The sequence below is a fragment of the Cygnus olor genome, chromosome 1 (assembly GCF_009769625.2).
Source record: "Cygnus olor isolate bCygOlo1 chromosome 1, bCygOlo1.pri.v2, whole genome shotgun sequence".
Taxonomy (NCBI): Eukaryota; Metazoa; Chordata; class Aves; order Anseriformes; family Anatidae; genus Cygnus; species Cygnus olor.
The window spans coordinates 34,440,133-34,446,132 of NC_049169.1; positions in this window are offsets into that span (position 1 = coordinate 34,440,133).

The following is a 6,000-nucleotide window of genomic DNA, read 5'->3' on the forward strand; positions in this document are numbered from 1 at the left end:
TCCCTCTGCAGGTAAATTTATAATAATTAACCATGTGCCAACACTGTCCTTTAAGTTTAAAACGTTTATTTTCTTTTATAGCTTTTATTATTTTGATACTTCTACAAATTATAAAATATTTTCTCACAGGTATACTTTTGCTCTTACAATATCTACTGATAATAGTGACCCTTAGCATCCACTCATTCTATCTGTTTTTTGCACTTATACAGCTCACCTGTCTTGATCATCAAAGAGAACCGTATTTAGTGCTTAATACAATACTTCACCAGTATCTTGAATACCCTCTACTTCTACTGGAAACATCTCTGCTTTCTCCTGTTAGGTTTTCGCTTGTTTGTTTGTTTGTTTTATTGTTAGTTCACATCCCAAATCACTTTGCTGATTTGATGACTGATTACTGTACTCATGGTTCTTTCTTTCACAGATGTGCCTTATTATATAATGGAAGTTGCATTATTTGTCTCCATCTGCATCATCTGGTATTTGCAGAACTAAATTCCACATTACTGTCAGTTACATGCAGGTACCCTGAGAAGGGACACAGAGAGCAGTCCTTTGCTTGGTCAATCTCCACTGTTCCATCCAGAATGAATAATGTTCATGAACTCTTTATCACTTCACAGAGATAATTCAGGTCAGTAGTGACCATCCCATAATCCTTTTATTATTATTATTATTATTATTATTATTATTATTATTATTATTAACCACTAAAGATCAAGGAATATAAACAGTTCACTTACTCCAATTGAAAGTACTGGGCCCAAAACATCAAAAATTTTGTCACCTCCTGCAATTCCAATGATTCCCCAAATTTCAGGCCTGTAGTCTTGTTTCCTAGCTTGCTCCCTTGCCTTGGGTAAAGCTGTTAATCCTAGCTGGTGGTTCATTAATGACTTATAGCCATACCTTGAGTTTCTTGAGGGAATTCTTCAATTAAAAAAAAATAAATAAATCTTAGGTAGAGGGTTAGACAAAATCATTCCTTTATCTACTATGTTATGCTGATAACCCCCATAGCCTACGAAGGGATCATTGCATACCTTAAATGTTTCCCTATAGTGCCATTCCTCTAGATACCATCTATAAACATGCCTGTTTTTCTGCACATACTGTATCTAATGAAGTCCCTGTAGTCCTCAGTACTGTCAGCAGGAGACCAACATTTCACCTCCCAAACTGCCTTGAAATTCTCAGCTGAAACACAGTGTGTGGCTGACTCTGTTTACCCAGTCTGGAAACTAAATAAGATATATCAAAATATGTTACATTACGGTATCTACATGGAAAGGTTCTGTGGTGACTTCCTGAGCTCTAAAATCTTTCTTATTCTTTAACAGAATACTTCAATAATCCAGCTGGGAAACTCAGTGCTGAATATATATATATTATACACTTTTGCCTGAGGATTCATTGTACGTCAAACCCTTGATTTCATTCTTAATTTTAAATTATTTGTATAAAAATTGCATGGAATAAAAGATTGCATACAAAGCTTTGCTACTTGAAAGATGTCCTGGTCTTCGGTTATGAGAGAGATTAATAAGTAAATAACAGAAGATAAGTTCAACAGCAAAATTCCTGATAGGTTTGTCTTACATATCTTTTATGTACCCCAGTGATATCACCCACAGCTGAGTCTGCTTTTATTGCAAAGAGGATTTCGGGGGAGCCCGATACATGCTGGCTGTGACTGCTGTCTAGGTTCATTTCCTACTGGTCCCTTAGGAAACTCACAATGGAAATACACACTGATTTTTCTTTATCATCTGCTGCCTGTGTAGAAATCCTGATTAGCATTAGAGTTTCCCTTTCTGTTGCTAAGCTCTTTTTGTGAGAAAAACAAAACAGAACAAAAAAAAATAATGGCTCTCACTTCATGTTCTAAAACATACCTCCCTGGAGCCACTTTTTTCTCTGTATTTATTCTGTACAGTATATGGAATACTGTCAAGGAATACAGCTGATAATTAACTAACACTATTACAAACCTTTTCCTTTTGCCAGGAAAGAGGATGCTACAAATGTATGAGAAAATCTAGCCTGTGGATTTATATTTCTCAAAACTTCCCAGCTCTCACAGTGCTTTGCTGTGTTCCCACTTAACGTCAGGAAATTGCATTTTAATAAAGAGTTTGACATTAATGACATCTTGCAGCATTATTTCCTAGAGAGTGACCATGTATTTCTAAGATGTCCTGACCATTGGCTACAAACAGCAAAGTAAAGTCTCTCAACCTCCTGCTTTCCTTTTGTATTCCATTAGTTTTCAATCTGAATCTCATAAAATCATAGAATTATCTATGTTGGAAAAGACCTTCAAGATCATCAAGTCCAACCATTAACCTGACCTACCGAGTCCCATCACTTCTTTTGCTCCTTAGCAAACTTTTCACTTTACTCACTGAAATTCAAATTACATTCCAGGAATAAAGATCCCAACCTTTATTGCCAAACAACTGCTGTCCATGACTTAACAGTGCAAAGAAGTTTCTAAAACCAAGCTCCAAGCAAACAGGTAAAATGATCTTCCACCAGGAGTGCCAGAGACCTTAGCGGTGGACAAAAGTCTTTTTGTCCATGTCACCTTAGCAGTTATCATGGCTACAAGGGGAAATACAGATTTTCTTTTATCACTCAAGAAAATTTTCTTAAAAGGTATTATTACCCCTTGCATGCTTTTAGCATTGAGGTAATGGAGGAATTTCAGTGACATAGTCATAGTGTGATTGCTTTATAAAAATAAATAAATAAATGAAATAAATAGTTGTAAAATTTATCAAGACAGTCAAAATGCTAAAACAAGTCTTAAGCTTTGTGGTTTTCTTCTACATAATGTACCCTCCATTAATGTAAATTACTGCTGGTTCCAAAAGAACAAGAGAACAGCCTTAGCCATCTGCAGTCATGCACAATAATGTCAGATAGGTAACTATAACAGATGTTATACTTATTGATATAACTTGTTATAATTACTGATATAGCTATACAACTGATCCCTTTCTTCAGACATGTTTTGGAAAGCCTTTCATCTAGGGCTCCTCAGAATATATTTGATTTGGAGGATGGGCTATCTCACTTGAAACAGACAATGATAAATTCTTTCAAGGGTGCTGAGGACCAGAACTGGACCAAAAAAAAAAAAAAGTTAAAATGTGGTTCTAGGGGAAATTTCTTGCCTTTAGGAGCATTTAGACAGGGGTCAATTCCTGAAAGGCATGGAGAAAAGTAGGGTGGTAAAGCAAGACTGGTAAAATGGTTCAAGAAATGGAATAGCTGCATTAGGTTAAGGCTATTGTGTTATTGACCTTGCTACAGAAAAGGAGGCTTTGAAAAAGTTCAACTGATTTCTATAACTTGAGTAATCCTAAATAACTGTTGAAGAAATCCTGGAAGTCCAACTCTTTTGATATTCCTCCATAACTTGCATTTGTTATTATTCTTCATTCACCAGGCATATTTGTTCAGTCCTATAGCGCAATATCTACTTCAATATTAGATGAATTCGAAACTAGAGCAGTTTATAGTTAGAGCAACCTGAAACAAGACAGAACAATCTTGTATTCCTTTCAGAAAGTCCACTAAATGATGACAAAATGTGGGGTGGTGGGATGACATACATTATTTCCTGTTTATCTCTGAAGCTCCAATTTCACTATGAGAACAGCAATGATAAATACTCTGTATACTGTACCTGTAGCAGTTCTACTAGTCACAGGTTCATATTCTACAGAAGCAATGGCCCAAAATATATTTTTAATCTGTTATTTGGGACATATTTGCATACGAAGTGTCAAGAAATTTAGAGTGATTCTTAGTGGAATATTACTTTTTCTTGGTAAGAAGGACTGTTTTTTCTCTAGATTGTCAAAGTTTCATACAAACTATTTCTAATCAGGCATGGGGCTTGAAATTTTTGCCTGGGAACAGACAAGATGATACTAAAGAGTTATCGTACATTAAGTTAGCAGCTAACTGCATCTGTGCTTGGATATTACAGTAATAGCTAGTAATCCAGAATATTAAAAGTTATTTGTTCTTCAAATAAAGATGGAAAATACCCACAATTAGCTTTCATTTCCTGTAGACAGCTAATTTATTCTCTTTTCAAGGAGACATGAAATAATTAGGAATCAGAACAAAAAGGGACTGATTTCCAATCCATCTCCAATCTGGCATGTACTTTTATTTTGCAGATATTCAAACTTCAAAGATGCTTTCTATTGCCAAAATAGTATGTCTTTTATGAGTGACTTTTTTTTTTTTTTTTTTTTCTAAAATCTCTATATTGGAATGTGTTTAGTTAAAATCTGTTTTTTTCTACTTAAGCATACTTAGTATAGTTTCACTTTTTTAAAAGAGTTGTCATGCTCTACAGACTTGTTCCTTTGATTTTGTGGGTTGTATACATGATGTGGCTCCTTCTTGGTCACATTTCTAGGTTACCTTCCATATTAGTTAGGTCACAAGTGGGAAGAGTTTGATGCATTCCTGGGTTTTTGGAGACAAACACACATTTGTGTCTGACTGGGTGTTCCCAGATTACAATCTTTAGGCCTGGTCATAGGCAACCATTAACTGCTTTCTCAGATTGAAATGTGACTTCATTTCATGTACTAAAGCAAATTAGAAAACTGCAAGCATAAGATTAATTTCAAGAAATATGTCCTCCAACTATCCCAAAATATTTCAATAGAAAACTGATTGCTGTATTTGCTGTAAAATATTTATTCAATTTTGTAAACACATAAATGTTTATTCTGTCAGATACTGTTTTTTCTATGGAAAAAAATAAATACCTTTCTAGATTTGGTACCTAAAATACATATTTGTCCACAACAGCATATATTTGTATGAAAGTTTATTTGAAATTTTGCAATTACATGAGAATACTACATTCATCATCTAGAACCAGAAAACAGAAGAATGCACTTTCATGATGGAAGAACGAATCTTCTGTGACGCATAGTTTATACTGGTTGACTATCTTGTAATTTTAGAGAAATTCTGTTCATCTGTAGTAACTATTCTTTAAATAACATTGAATCATCTAACCATTGCTGCTCTATTTTGTTATTCGTTCAAACATATGCTCCTTAGAGACTCGCACATGGAAAAAACAAGGATTTCTTTTCTCTTTAACTTCTGTGGCTCTCATTTGATCTGTTTTTTTAAGCTCTGAACAGTGATTTCAGGATACCTGCTCACATACTGCATTCATTTCTTTCACAGCATTTTCACAGAAAAGGTGAGAATCTGAAAAATTGAAGAAATATTTAAAAACACACTGCAAAGGGGACTTTGTCACTTGTCTCTAACATCATATTTGAAATATTAATGCTTCCACTGTCATGAAATTTTATGATAATCATTGTAGTTTGTATATTGAGTCTCTTTTAATACAACAAGAATTGTTTGCTTTGTTTGCAGTAGTTATATGATTTCATAATTCAGATTGGCAGATTCAAAACTGTACAAAATATATATGAACCTGTGTGTATCTATATATGTATGAATGTGTATGGGAATATCTAACAGAAAAAAACAAAACAAACAAAAAAAACAACCTCACAACAGCAACATTGTAACATAAAAACTAGGTAATACTTGTAAATCACATTCTGGTTGACTGTTTCTAGTGAAAAAAAAAAAAAGAAAAAGAGCATTACTTGGAATGGAAATAGATCTCTTAATAAAATGAACTATTTATTCATAGAAATGTCATAATAGCCATAACATTAATACCATCATGCTAAGAGCAAATTACATTTAGAAGCAAGGCTGACTATTTGCCAAAGACTTATTTTTCATTTTCAATGTTGCTAATAATAGTTCTTCAGGAAAAACAAACAAACAAACAAAAAAACTTGAGTTGATATTGTAGATTATCAAAAGATAGAGAACTTAAGGTTGTTATTTGTTTTTGAGACTACCTGTGTGTCCAGTTTAAGATCTATATTAACAGAAGCAAAGGTTTTTGAAGCAGGCAGTCATCTT